This window comes from Aethalodelphis obliquidens, unplaced genomic scaffold, assembly GCF_003676395.1.
Source record: "Aethalodelphis obliquidens isolate GAN/ISIS:26980383/991018 unplaced genomic scaffold, ASM367639v1 scaffold18, whole genome shotgun sequence".
Taxonomy (NCBI): Eukaryota; Metazoa; Chordata; class Mammalia; order Artiodactyla; family Delphinidae; genus Aethalodelphis; species Aethalodelphis obliquidens.
In genome coordinates this window covers 11,201,417-11,216,607 of record NW_020837962.1, presented here as the reverse complement: position 1 = coordinate 11,216,607, position 15,191 = coordinate 11,201,417, and the positions used below count along the sequence as shown (strand labels likewise).

Sequence of the window (15,191 nt, the reverse complement as noted above, 5' to 3'; positions counted from 1 at the left end):
TGATCGCAGGCTTCCTGGGGCGAGCCCGGGGCCGCGCCGCACCCGTCCTTCTGCACCCAGGAGAACCCGCCCCCCAGACCCCGGCCAGCGGACACTCGCGGAACCCCAGAGCCCAGCTACAGGCCCAGGGCCTGAGCCAAAGGCTGAGCCAGGAGGCCGTGGTGTTCGCAGCTTCCAGCCGCTGAACCCGGCCGGCTGCCCCTGGGGAATGATTTTTTTTTTATGATCTCCGAGTAAGGCGCCCAGGCAGCGATGTGATTTTCGCCTACAGAACCTGGGACATGTTATATACGTCGTGGCCGGGCAAAAACGTTACAAACACCCTTAAATTTTTCACCCTTCTGCAGAATGTCTTAGGTTAATGGTTTTAAGTCCGTTTTCTTTGAGCCTGAGAACCAGCCAGTCTCCCTCAGAGCAGACTTTGAAGAAGCTGGGCTTCGCAGGCAGGCCAACATTTTAACCTGACCTTGAGCTCGCACTCAGCAGTCCTGGTTATCTCGAGGGTCTCGCACCCTAAACAGGACCCAGCACGTGGCAGACACATAATGAACTGTGGTCCGTTTGAGTTTGATTGTGTTTAATGTTAGTTTTCTTTGTAACCAGGGAAGGATAAAGTCATCTCAGACGCTGTAACTGGGCCACGCACCACTTGGCGTAGGAACTGTAGCTTCGGTGTACGGTGCTCGGGATGTTGTAATCTTGCCTCTTTGAACTGCGGCAAGTGCTTCCATGAGCTGGATGAACCTTTGGAGTAATTTATGGCAAAGTGGCAAAGCCTGTGTCTTTTCTGGGCCTAAGCTGGTGTTTCTGAGGTTGAGGGTGAAGGTGGTGGTTTCTTAAAACCCACCACCTTCAGTGAGACCCTTCCCTGTAATCAAATTCCCAATGATATTATTCCCTGTATTTACTGAATATTTTGTGCTAAATTCTGTACATGAATCACTGCAGTTAATAATGCTCGTGACAATCTCCTTTTCCTATGGGGAGAACTATGAATTCCTTTACATATCCACAGCACAGTTTTCAAAATATGAAAAGTAATGTGGAAATAATACTATAATCTACAAACCTTATATAGAGGTGTTATCAATTGTTCTGATAATATCCTTAATAACAAAAGAAAATTCAAAATCATGCATGTTGCATTCTTAGACTCCTTTAACATACTATAGATACTCTTTTGCACTTTACTGTTTTTCACTTAGCAATATATCCTGGAAATCATTGCATATCAGTTCACAGAGATGTATGGATGGACTTTTATTTAACCACTCTTATATATGAGCATCTAAATTGTTTCCAATATTTTCTAATTACAAACCATGCTGCAATGAGTAACCAGGAGCATATGTATTTTCATATTGTTAGGGGGTATATCTTCAAGGTAAATTCCTAGAAGTGGGATTGCTAGGGCAAAAGGTAAAGACAAATGTAGTTTTGTTAGTAAGGACAGAGTCCTCTCAGTAAGGGTTATACCAGTATGCATTGGCAAAATATGGGAGGGCCTACTTTCCCACCACCTCACCAACAGAGTACATTTCTGTGCTTTTCCATTTTTGCTAACCTGATAGGTGAGAAATGGTATTCTAGTGCAGTTGTTTTGTGTGTGGTAAAATGCACATAAACATAAAATTTACCATTTAAACTATTTCTCAGTGTACAATTCAGTGGCATTAAATACATTCACAGGGACTTCCCTGGTGGTCCAGTGGCTAAGACTCCTCGCTCCCATTGCAGGGGGCCTGGGTCCGATCCCTGGTCTGGGAAATAGATTCTGCATGCATGCCACAGCTAAGAGTTCACATGCCGCAACTAAAGATCTGGCTCAGGCAAAATAAATAAATAAATAAATATTTTTAAAAAAATAAATATTTAAATACATTCACAATGTTGTGCAACCATCACCACCATCCATTTCCAGAAGTTTTTCTTTTTTTTTTTTTTGCGGTACGCGGACCTCTCACTATTGTGGCCTCTTCCGTTGTGGAGCACAGGCTCCGGACGCGCAGGCTCAGCGGCCATGGCTCACGGGCCTAGCCGCTCCTCGCATGTGGGATCTTCCCTGACCGGGGCACGAACCCGTGTCCCCTGCATCGGCAGGCGGACTCTCAACCACTGTGCCACCAGGGAAGCCCTCCAGATGTTTTTCATCCCCCAAACTGAAACTCTGGACTCATTAAAGACCAGCTCCTCACTCCCCCCTCCCCCCAGCCCCTGGTAACCTCTATTCTATCTTCTGTCTCTATGAATTTGCCTATTCTAGGTACCTCATTGTATGGTCAGGCCACTCGAGATGGCTGTTCTCTTGCTCTCTGTATATTCCCCTGCCCGACCAGTGCCTGCTTCACCTATATCTTAAGCACATGACTGACCTTCCTACGTACTTGCCCCAGGCCCCAGCTAGTGCTTGTTCTTATCAAAGGGGCAGTGAGGGGCGTGCCCCTATAACTGGTAATCAAACCTCCCACCCCTCCCCACAGAGAAGACTGCCATTATGTCCTGCCCCACCCTCAGCTGCACACGGTGGGGAGCTGCTCCGGGACCTTGCTTCAGACATGTAAGATCCCCCCTATCCATTATTATTATTTGTGTGTGTGTGTGTGTGTGTGTGTGTGTGTAAGCCAGCTTTGTTTTTTGAATTTTATTTTTTTATACAGCAGGTTCTTATTAGTTGGTGGTGTGATGAATTAGGAGATTGAGATTGACATATATACACTAATATGTATAAAATGGATAACTATAAGAACCCCCTATCCATTAAACCATTGATGTCTGTGTTGATGACTCCGGGCTCTTTCTTCGTTCTTAAAGCTAGGCAAGTGCAGGCCTTGTAGGCCTGTTGTGTGTAGCCCAACACTCATAGGGTGGAATCATAAAATATCTGTCCTTTGGTATCTGGCTTATTGTACTTAGCATAATGTCTTTAAGGTTTATATTGTAGCATGTATCAGAATTTCATTCCTTACTATGGCTGAATAATATCCCACTGAATGTATATATACCACATTTTGTTTACCCATGTGTTCACTGATGGACATTTGAGTTGTTTCCACATTTTGGCTATTGTGAACAGTGCTGCTATGAACGTTACTATACAGGTCTCTGTGTGAACAAATGTTTTCCTTTCTAGACTCTAAAGGTGGACTCTTCTCCAGGCTCCCAGCCTCTGGGCTTCCCCTTCAACCTTCATGGGACCTCCAAAAAGATTTTTAAATTTTCCTTTGAAACTTTATTTGTATCCTACAGTGTGGTAGGTTGACTAGTGGCCCCCCAAACTTCATGTCCATCCAGAACCACAGAATGTGACCTTACTTGGAATAAAGGGCTTTGAATAGGTAACCAGTTAAGGATCTCCAGAAGAAATCACCATGAGTTTGGAGTGGGTCTTCAATCCAGTGACTGATGTCCTTAAAGGAAGAGGAGATGCAGAGATGCACAGGAGAGGCCATGGGAAGATGGAGGCAGAGATTAGAGTGGTGCAGCCACAAACCTAGGAATGCCAGCAGCCACCAGAAGTTGGAGGGTGGGAGGCTCTGCAACACCTCAATTTAGGACTTCTGGCCTCCAGATTGTGACAAATTCCTGTTGTTTTGTGCCATGCCGTTTGTGACATTTGTTATGGCAGCCCCGTGAAACCTCATCCATATAGGTAAGCCATAGTCATTGTAGAAAACGAGAAAATACAGATAAGCGAAAAGTCAAACCGCACAGAGGCAATTCCCTGCCCCCAGAAACAACCACAGTTAACACTTTAGTGTCTATGTCATCAGAGTAAGATTTCTAAAATGCAACCTTCTGAAATGCTTAAAGTTCTCCCAAATGCCTTCAGGATAAACTCTCAAACTCCTTAATAGGGCCTCAGAACCAGGCCTTTTTGTAGCCTCTTTTCCTTCTACTTGAAGAAGAATCAACGTGCACACCTGCCTCTGCTTGTTCCCCCAGGCAGACAGGCCTTGCCCGTGCCTTCAACCTCTGATTCCCTGGCCTCCTCGCAACACCCCAGTGGAAGCACTCCTCCTTCTGGAACTTAAGCTGCTGGACCACCGGAGCCTGAGGTGCTGGTGACCTCTGGGGCAGGGGTGAGTGGAGCCTTTCCCACCTCCACCTCTTGATTTCTGGACCCAGGAATCCTGGAGCTGCCATTCCACCCAAGGCAATACAGACCATAAACAAACAAATAATAGGCAATTACCAATCATGGGAACAGCAAGGAGGGTGTAAATGGGGTAGGAGGGCAGGAGGTCTAGAAAAGGATCTCACCCTCCCTTCCAGAGGGAGACCAGGCCCCAGCAGGAGGGCAGCTCCCAGGGCTGATGTTGAGGCACACTGGGCCAACTGTGAGGGTTTCCAACATGGTCTTTTGATCTGGAGGCCCCCAGTCCCAGCTCGCCCCCTCCAACAGGCCTGTAAGCATGGTCCTGGCCAGGCCTGGTAGCTTCCAGGCCCTGTGTGTGCTCGATGGCCTGGCTGGGACCAGGTAGCCTCAGCTCAGGTTGAGGGGGGCACACACCAGTCAGAGTGTCTGCCTGAGCAGCCTCCCAGCAGCACTCGGCCCCCGAAGAAACCTCGGATCCAAGGCCCTGGAAGATGACCCTGATCTTGTGCCCAGGACAGGACCCTGATAAGGGAAGCCCTTCCATGGACAACAAGGGTTGTCCTGGTCCCGAGCCTTCACAGGCACTGCCTCCTTCCCTGTGGCCGGCAGTCCTTGTGCAATGCGCCCTGGCCCAGGGCAGCACCGTGCTCCCCATCCCTTCCTTCTCGGGGTGGATGCTCTCCGTAATTTGGGGGTTTCTAGAGCTTTTAAAGCACTAACTTTATTTTGTTAGGACTGCATATTTAGTCTCTTTGGAGAGGTTAGCAGTTGAGGCTTTATGAAAATTCAGATGAATTATGACTGCCAGACGTGGCACTTTTTTTTTTTTAATTTTTGGCCATGCTGCATGGCATGTGGGATCTTAGTTCACCAACCAGGGGTCAACTGACATCCCCTACAGTGGAAGTATGGAGTCTTAACCATTGGACCACCAGGGAATTCCCCGCCATTTTTTATTTTAAAAAATACTGAGGAAAAAACCCCCAAACACTGAAAAGTAAAAGATCAACCAAAATCCCATCACTTAAAAATTATAAACATATTTTATAAAAATATAAAGCGGTACTCCCCCAACTGGTACCCTCACACTGCAGAGCCCCCAGAGCCTTGGTGGGAGCCGCTCCCTGGAGGGGTCACAGAGTGCCGTGCCGCCTGAAGATCAGAAGGCGACATCCATGCATGCATAGTGTTGGCACAAGTTCATAATATGAAAAAAAAAGGGAAAAAGCTAAATACCCATCTATAGGATATTAGTTAAAGTAACGGTGAAACAACCTCATGTTAAGAGAGGAACTCTATTCTCCTGGTTGTCAAGGCACACGTGTCAGGCAGCCTGCATTCTCCACAAAGGTAGGTAGTTAGATGCAGAGATACAGGGATGGTGGGTGGTGGACGGCAGATGGTAAGATGAGTGGCATTTTGTATGTGTCAGGGACCCTGGGCCCCCCCCTGCAGGACCTGTCCCCAGGAAGCCTCAGTCTCCCTCCTGCTAGCCCTCCCCAGGACACCCCTTGGTCACTGCCCTCCCAAGCCCAAGTATCACCTCCTCCAGGAAGTCTCCCAGGACTGAAGGCTCCCAGCTGCGAGCTCCCAGGGTAAGCATTTCCTGCCAAAAATGTTGGCTCCAGGGATTCTAATGAGTATGAGCTGGGGGCTACAGACTGAGAGGGCAGGGATTGGACATAGGGGCTGTACTTAAAGCTGTGCTTACACAAGGAGCTCAGCCTCCTCTCCAAAGGGCTCAGAACTGTGGAGTCTTTGGCCCCACTTCCTGCAGCTAGTGGCCCAGTGCCTCTACATTCCTCCTCTACCAGCCACATGGGAAGCCTGCCCAGGAGCTGGGTGCTCCCTCTCCCCCTCACCTGCACCCACGGTGCCCTTAGTTTTCCCACAACTAGGTACATCTTAAACACTTTTATTGTAGAGCAGGTGAAAGAGAAAATGAAATGAACCATCATAGCCTCAGAAAAATGTCACGTGGTTTCAGTGAAGCCACTGTTTTTCTAAGAAGCCATCATGGGGACACAGGAGGGAGGAGCAAGGAAATAGCACGCCCAAGTCCATTTCCTGTCCTGGCCTAGCTAGAGGCTAAGAGCCAGAGAGGAGAGAGCTTGGCTCTCTTCAGAAGGTGAGGACCTGGTGCCGGGCAGGGGACCAGGGTGGGAGAGCTGCCCCACCAGCATGTGGGGGTACCTTTGAACTGGCTAGGGAGTAGGGGGAATTGGGCAGGGAGTGTGAGTGGGGCAGGGGAGGGAGGGTGCCAAGCTGCTCCTTCCTCTGCACCCAGCAATCCCTGGGGTCCCCCACCCCACTGTCACCTGCCAGAGGACCATCCCCCTCAAGTCAGCTCCAGGTTCGTCCCATGGCATGTTCTCAGGACCAGAGGATCCTGCTGGGAGCAGTGAGATGGGGGAGGGGGGCATCAGGATCCTGAGCAGGAACAAAATTTCAAAATTGCCTGGTGGACATGAAGAGGGGCAGAGTGGGGGCGGGGGTCAGGGAGCTGCTGGTGGGTGTTCCCAGATGACATGGGAAGCAGAGGAGAGGGGCCCAGTGGCCAAGCCTGGGGCTGCAAGTTGGAGGGGGCAGCTGGAGGAGGCTGAGGAGGATGGGCAAGAGGAGAGGGCAGAAGGGAGGGGGCCAGACCAGCGGCTGCAGGAGCTCCCTCAGGAGACAGTTTCCTGAAGTGGGTCAGGGTACAGGTAGCCATGAGGGCTGACCCCAGGGGAAGCTGTCACCAACCATAGGCCCGAAGGGGCCCTGGGAGGAGTCCAGCCAGAGCTGTAGCCTAGAAGGAGTGAGGCCAGGAGCAGGAGAGCCACTGGCTGAGTGGGGCGAGGCAGGACATGTGACCCTCCTCCTCTCAGCTCCAGCCTTCTGCCGCTGCCTCCCCTGTCAAAACCAGAAACCAGAAACCAGAACTGCAGAGACCCAAGGCCCCTGACAGAGCAGGGATGTGGGGTGGGTGGAGGGAGCAGGCGCTGTGACGGCCCCTGGGGTGTGTTCCCTTTGCGGCCGGGGAAGGTGGCTCTGCAGGGCTGTGGGGAGGCAATGGTCCCCCAGCCCAGAGTCCTGAGGGGGATGTGAGCATCCCCAGGCCTGTGGAGGGACTCCTGAGCCCAAGGCCCTGGCCTCAGCCTCTGGGGAGGGGATCCCTGGGGGTCTTGGGGGAATCAGAGTGTGTGGGAAGGAAGATGACTAGGCATGTCCCCGCCCCACACACAGGGGTGAGCTCTGATACCTTGAGAAGATGGTGGCAGGAGAGATGCCCATGGCAATGGCCATCAACATGTTGAGAGACATGTCCCCCCTCGCAATCAGCCAGGCCTGACCAGGCCCAGCCGCCAGCTACCAGGACAAGAACAGGACCCTGGTTGCTTCCAGGACAAATAAAGTCTCCAGGGATGGGGGGAGGGGGAGGGGGCTGCTTCCCCTGGACTGAGACCCCAAGACATCCCCAGCTACAGGCCAGGAGCTTCAGGGGACCTGAGGGACCCCTCAGCCTCCATCCCCTGCCAGGGGTCCAGGCAGGTCTGGAGCCGTGCTTGAGGAGCCAGAGGGACCCCCTCCCCCCAGACCCTGGAGCCTGTACCTGGCTCACCTGGAAGCACTCCCTGCAGCCAGCCCTGTCCCAGGTGCCACCATATGTCCACTTGCTTCCTCCCACCAGCCCAGGGGGTGGAGGGTGCCATCTCCATGAGCTGTGAGGAGGCAGAGCTCCGAGGGGCCAAGTCACTGCCCTGAGGCCACCAGATTGTCACTACAGAGGGTGGGGCAAGGCTGGCATCTACCTTGGAGCCCATTCTTTCTGCTCAGCTGGGGAGGGGGCATCTCGAGTGTCCCTGTCTTTTCTCTGGTTCCTGCCCCCATGTCAGCCTGGGACCCTGAGCCCTACAGTCCCCTTACTGTCTCCATCCTGTGGGGTCACCCTGCCCCGTTTCCTCCGGCCCTGAAATTAATGGCCTCCGGGTCGGCAGTGTGGCACACTGTGATAATAATGATTGACGGGATGGCCTTATACAGCTGGATGAAGAGCAGAGCAAGCCGGAGCTTGCACCGTGGGAGGTCCCAGGGTGGCCAGAAGTAGGGGTCAGGGAGTGCCTGAGTAAGAGGGAGGCCTGGGCATGGTTTGGGGGAGGCACAAGTGAGGTGGCGAGAGGGTAGTGGGAGACCCCCTCCCTTGGCCTGGCCGCCCCACCCAACTGGCCACCATTGTCCTCCTCCCATGGTCAATTCTGGGCCCTGCCTGACCCCACCCCCTTCTCTTGCAGGTAAAAATGAACAAGAAAAAGAACCCTAAAATGTATTGACAAGAATCCTCTCCAAGCCCCCTACAGACAGGAGAGCCCACCTTCCTGGGGATGGGAATGCTGTGAGGCAACATTTAACCATTGAGGTATGAACAAAGTCAACTTGTGGGCAAAAATAAAAATTCACTGAATGCACATGTATTCAGTGCCTACTGTGTGTGCCTGACTCTTTTCCAGAAGTGGGCTCCAAATCCCAGGATTCTGGGTCCTTTGAGGCCCAGCTCCAACCCTAGAAGCCCTGGGCCCTCCCCACCCCTAACTAGCCCTGACCTGGCCCTTCATCAGGGCTGTCTGGCCTGGGCCACCTCTCAACCCCAGGGAGGCTCTATGGGGCCTCTGTGCCCTGAGGTCCTGAAAAGGGAAAAACACCCTGCTTTCCCTCTCCTACACTCACAGTCACACACCAACACTTCTCACACCAGATGTGTGGGATTTTTCACACCCACCAATTTTCCAATTTCCTGTGGACACCAACTAAGATTTCTATGACTTAATTCTGACACTGACAGAATTTAGCACTGACCCCACATTTTAAAGGCTCAGTCCTACAATACTGCTCCCACTTCAGATGCCAATCCCAGGTAGTGGGTCCCCAGATTACCCACAAACATCTGTCTGACTTGGCTACAGATCATGTGTTCCCATGACCCCCTTCTTGGGTTTAATAATTTGCCAGAAGGGCTCACAGAACCCAGGAAAACAGTTTCCTTACTAAGATACGGGTTTAGGGAGTTCCCTGGTGGTCTAGGGGTTAGGATTCGGCACTTTCACTGCCGTGACCGGGGTTCAATTCCTGGTTGGGGAACTGAGATCCTGCAAGCCCCGAGGTGTGGCCAAAAAATAAATAAATAAAATAAAATAAAATTGTTGGGACTTCCCTGGTGGCGCAGTGGTTAAGAATCTGCCTGCCAATGCAGGGGACACGGGTTCGAGCTCTGGTCCTGGAATATTCCCACATGCTGCAGAGCAATGAAGCCTGTGTGCCACAACTACTGAGCCTGCACTCTAGAACCGGCGAGACACAGCTACTGAGCCCACGTGCCACAACTACTGAAGCCCGCGCACCTAGAGCCCATGCTCCACAACAAAGAGAAGCCACTGCAATGAGAAACTCACACGCCACAACGAAGAGTAGCCCCCACTCGCTGCAACTAGAGAAAGCCTGCGCGCAGCAACGAAGACCCAACTCAGCCATAAATAAATAAATAAATAAATTTATATTAAAAAAAAAGAATCCGACTTCCATTGCAGGGGACACAGGTTTGATCTCTGGTCAGGGAACTAAGATCCCATATGCCGTGGGACAACTAAGTCCATGCACTGCAACTACTGAGCCCGCATGCTGCGACTAAGACCTGATGCAGCCAAAAAATTTAATTAATTAATTAATTAATTTTAAAAAAGACTGCTCCTTTAAAAAAGCAAATAAGTAAAATTGTTTAAAGGAAAAAAATGGTGGATATTATGGCATGTGAATTAAATCTCAATTAAAAAAGAAAAAATGTGGGAGTTTGGGATTAGCAGAGGCAAACTATTACATATGGAATGGATAAACAACAAGGTCCTACTGTATAGCACAGAGAACTATATTTAATACCCTGTGATAAACCATAACGTAAAAGAATATGAAAAAGAACATATATGTATAACTGAATCACTTTGCTGTACAGCAGAAATAAACACAACATTGTAAATCAACTATACTTCAATAAAACAGATTTGTTAACAATGAAAGGGAATTCCCTGGAGGTCCAGTGGTTAGGACTCCGTGCTTACACTGCTGAGAGCCCGGGTTCAATCCCTGGTTGGAGAATTAAAATCCCACAAGGGGCGCAGCGTGGCTAAAAAAAAAAAAAAAAGTTACGGGTTTATCATGAAGGACATGGCTGAGGAACAGCCAGATGGAAGAGATGCACTAGACAAGGTATGAGGGAAGGGGCGAGGAGCTTCCATGCCCTCTCTGGGTGCACCAACCTCCCAGCACCTCTGGGTGTTCACCAACCCGGAAGCTCTCCAAATCCCATAGTTCACGGATGTGTATGGAGGGTTCATCACATGGGCGTGACTGATCATTAACTCAATCTCCAGCCCTTGTTCCCTCCCCAGAGGATGGGGCTGAAAGTTCTAGGTTTCTAATCAAGCCTTGGTCTTTCTGGTGGCAGCCCTCATCCTGAACCTAACCACCCAGAGCCACCACATTAGAACAAACGACACTCCTGTCACCCGGGAAATTCCAAGGGATTTGGGAGCTCTGTGTCCGGAACCACAGGCAGAGATCAAATATACTGTATAATTCTCTTTTTTAAAAAATAAATTTATTTATTTTATTATTTTATTTTATTTTATTTTATTTATTTATTGTTTCTGGCTGCGTTGAATCTTCATTGCTGCGTGTGGACTTTTCTCTGGTCGCGGCGAGCGGGGGCTACTCTTCACTGCGGTTCGCGGGTTCACGGGCTTACGGGCTTCTCATCGTGGTAGCTCCTCTCGTTGAGGAGCAGGGGCTCTGGGTGCGCGGGCTTCAGTAGTTGTGGCACGTGGGCTCAGTAGTTGTGGCTCGCGGGCTCTAGAGAGCAGGCTCAGTAGTCGTGTCACACAGGCTTAGTTGCTCCGTGCTGTGCGGGATCTTCCCGGACCAGGGATTGAACCCGTGTCCCCTACACTGGCAGGCGGATTCTCAACCATTGCACCACTAGGGAAGCCCTACTGTATATTTCTTGTTATGTCACAGGACCTCATACTCCTGGGCCCCCTCTACCTGGAAAACCAGCCACTAGGTAGGGTCCCTGAGGTTTCCCATTCCTGTGGTCCTTGACCCAAAAGGGGACAGTGGGACCTCCAGCATCACCTTCCCCTGGTGACCTCTTTTCCAGCCTTCACTGCCTCAGTCATTTTCAGTTCATAAGACCGTCCACACAGAAGAGAAATTTTACAAAGTAAACGTAAAGTAAAAGTACAGTCTTTCCGTCCCATTGCCCCCAATTACAGTTCTCATTTCTGGTGGATTGGACCTTGTCCCTCTGGATGTTTTGGTGCAGAGACAATCCGAAGTAGGTGTATCTGTTCTCTGGGGCTGCCACAATAAACCACCATGAACTGTGTGTCTTTTCTTTTCTTTTTTTTTTGGAACAAGGAATAACAATTTGAATCAGAAAGCTAGCAGACCCAGAAGATGGCAGACTAGCATCTAAAAAACAAAACAAAACAAAACAAAACATTTTACCTCAGTCCAAATTCCGACTCCTTTTATAGAGAAGAGAGGAAGAGGAGAGGCCCACTGTGGCGCCCACCAGTGGCTGAGCGGGGGTTGCTAGAGCAGCGAGGCTGCTATAGCTGGCGCCTGCCCCGCCCCTATTACAATTCTTCTCCCTCTCCCTCTTACACGCTGTTAGATGCCTTTTCCCCAGGGGCTCAGACTCACCCTCCTGGAATTCAGGCTTCAGGTCATGATTCGGAGCCATTTACAAGCGATTCGCCGCCTCCTCCTCCTTCTCCTCACCCCCGACTACTGCCCCCTGCTCTCTATCCCACCCAATTCCGCGTCAGGCTCCCCGTCAGGCACGGCCAGCTCTACATCCTGGGCCCGATTTGCCAGCTCTGCATCCTGGGCCCGATTTACCAGCGCCCGCAGATCTCACAGCATCGCGACCCGCGCAGCCGCCGCTCCAGCCAATGAACTTTGTGTCTCAAAACAACAGAATTTTATTCTCTCTCACTTCTGGAGTTCAGAAGTCCAAAATCTGGTTGTCACTCCCTCTGAAAGTTCTAGGGGAGGATCCTTCCCTGCCTCTTCCAGCTTATGGTGGGTCCAGCATTCCTTGGCTTATGGACACGTTACTCCAATCTCTGCTTCCATCTTCACATGGCCTTCTTGCCTGTGTCTCTCTGTGTGTCTGTGTCCCCATCCCCTTTCTTTGCCCTTAGAAAGACACCAGTCACTGGATTTACAGCCCACCCTAAATCCATGATGATTTCCGCTTGATATCCTTAACTTTTTACGTCTGCAAAGACCTTATTTCCAAATAAGGTCACATTCACAACTACTGGGGATTAAGACTTGAATGCATCTTTTGGGGGACACAATTGTACATTTTTTTATACACAAGTGATATCATATAATAAATGTGTATATTTCTACAATAAAGTGTGGAGAAGACACATTTCTCTAACCACAAACTAGAATTTTTAAAACTTTGTCTTTTGAAATAATCTTATATTTAGAGAAAAGCTGAAAAAAAAGTATAGAGTTTTCCCATATATCCTCCACCCAGCTTTCCCTAATGTTAGCATCTTACATAACCATAGTAATCAACCATAGAAAAGAACATTGATACAATCCCATTAACTAAAGCCCTCAAATTTCACCAGATTTTCCACTAATGTCCTTCTCGGGTCCAGGATCTAACCCAGGATCCCAAATGTATTTCTCTGTCATGTCTCCTTAGCCTCCTCCAATCAGTGACGACCATCTAGAATATTTGTACAGCCATTAGTAATTTAAAATGTATGTATGATCCAAATTTTCATTAGTTCTACTTTATTTTAAAAATATGAACCATGGAGGGACTTCCCTGGTGTGCCAGTGGTTAAGAATCATCCTGCCAATGCAGGGGACACGGGTTCGAGCCCTGGTCCAGGAAGATCCCACATGCCATGGAGCAACTAAGCCCATGTGCCACAACTACTGAAGCCCGTGCGCCTGGAGCCCGTGTTCCACAAGAGAAGCCAATGCAATGAGAAGCCCGCGCACCACAATGAAGAGTAGCCCCTGCTTGCCACAACTACAGAAAAACCCGCGCGCAGCAACGAAGACCCAACACAGTCCCAAAGCAGCCAAAAATAAATTAATCAATTAAAAAAAATTTTAATTTTCAAGCTACTAAAGAAAAAGAGATAAAGTTTCAAGATATATTTATCCCAGGATTGAAACTGAAACTGAATACTTTAGAAATGAGAACCACCATCTCCTGTGGATACATGTGCCTAAGCATAGGGCACATTTGTAATTTGATTCCAATGGTACACTCGCTGGAGTACACATCCCTTCCTCACCTATGTAAAGGCCACTTCAACACTTACACCATCTGGTTGAAAAATGTACAGACAGTGAAGCCAGTATCCACTAACGCCAATGAGGGCAGGATCAGTACAAAACATATCAGTGATCTTTGCAAGTACTGTTTAAACAATGATTTTAATGTGAAAGAAGTTATGAATATAGGCAGAAAATGCGTGTCTAGAATCAAGGAACAAAAGATATTTTAGTTTCACTTTTTGGTATTTAAAATGAAATTATAGGGGTGGGATAGGGAGAGTGGGAGGGAGACACAAGAGGGAGGAGATATGGGGATACATGTATATGTATAGCTGATTCACTTTGTTATAAAGCAGAAACTAACACACCATTGTAAAGCAATTATACTCCTATAAAGATGTTTAAAATCTTAAAAAATAAAGTGAAATTATATAAAGTAACTGAAATTATGGCTATGGATATACAAACCATTCTGAGGGAGCAGTTTTAATATATATGCCACTTTTTTAAAAAAATTAATTAATTAATTTATTTTTGGCTGTGTTGGGTCTTCGTTGCTGCGCGGGGGCTTTCTCTATTTGCGGCAAGCAGGGGCTACTCTTCGTTGCGGTGGGCGGGCTTCTCATTGCGGTGGCTTCTCTTGTGGGGCACGGGCTCTAGGCACACAGGCTTCAGTAGTTGTGGAACGTGGGCTTAGTTGCTCCGTGGCATGTGGGATCTTCCAGGACCAGGGCTCGAACCCGAGTCCCTTGCATTGGCAGGCGGATTCTTAACCACTGTGCCACCAGGGAAGCCCCTATATGCTACTTCTTGATCCTTCATTTTTTATCTTTGTTTGTTTGTTTGTTTTGGCCGCATGGTTTGTGGGATCTTAGTTCCCCAGCCAGGGACTGAACATGGGCCCTCGGCAGTGAAAGCCCTGAATCCTAACCACTAGACGACCAGGGAACTCCCGATATTCACCATTTTAGAGTGTACAATTTTGTGGCTTTTAGTATATTTACAACGCTGTGCAACCATCATCATTATCTAATCACAGAACATTGTCATTACCCCAAAAGAAACCCAGTCCCCTTTTAGCAGTCACTCCCCATTTCCCCCCAAATCTCCCAGCCACCGGCAATCACTAATCTACTTTGTCTCTATAGATTTGCCTGTCCTGGGCATTTCACATGAATGGAATCATGCAGTATTTGTCCTTTTGTGCCTGGCTTCTTTCACCAGAGTATGGTCTCCCAGGTTCCTTCGCGGTGTAGCAGATATCTGTATTTTGTCTCTTATTATGGCTGAACAATATTGCATTGCAGGGATAGCCCACATTTATTTATCCAGTCATCATTAGATGGACATCCGAGTTACGTCATATTTGTTTCACTGTTATGAATAATTCAAAAAGCCTTGAAGCTAAATCCGTGTCGCCTCAGCATAGGCCAAGGAGTGAAATTGCGATGAAACAACTATGTCAGAAGGATAAACAGGAGGTCTTCTAGTTATTCGGTAACGGGGGGTGGGGGAGGGGAGACCAGACAAAACATCCCTTCGCTCTGTGCACACGACCTCTGTGCTTTTCCTCGGTCAACGTGGAGAGCGGATTACGATCTCACCCATGTTTCCCGCCGTGGACAATGTATGGCTGATGCTCCTGGCGGCCGGGAGGCGGCGCGCGCGGACGCCGTCGGGTCCAGTGGACCCCGGAAGCCCACCCAGGCCCTTTTGAGACCTGGGCATCGGCTCTAATTTGCCTTCTGCA

General features: G+C 49.2%; 1 long non-coding RNA gene across 1 annotated transcript; it reads left to right on the top strand.

Moving 5' to 3' along the window:
- The first annotated feature begins 2,478 nt into the window (after positions 1–2,478).
- On the top strand, positions 2,479–8,541 carry LOC113626557 (uncharacterized). Its single transcript, XR_003435189.1, has 3 exons — positions 2,479–2,557; positions 3,943–4,079; positions 8,368–8,541. It is a non-coding gene; the product is annotated as an uncharacterized LOC113626557 (long non-coding RNA).
- Positions 8,542–15,191: the final 6,650 nt, after the last annotated feature.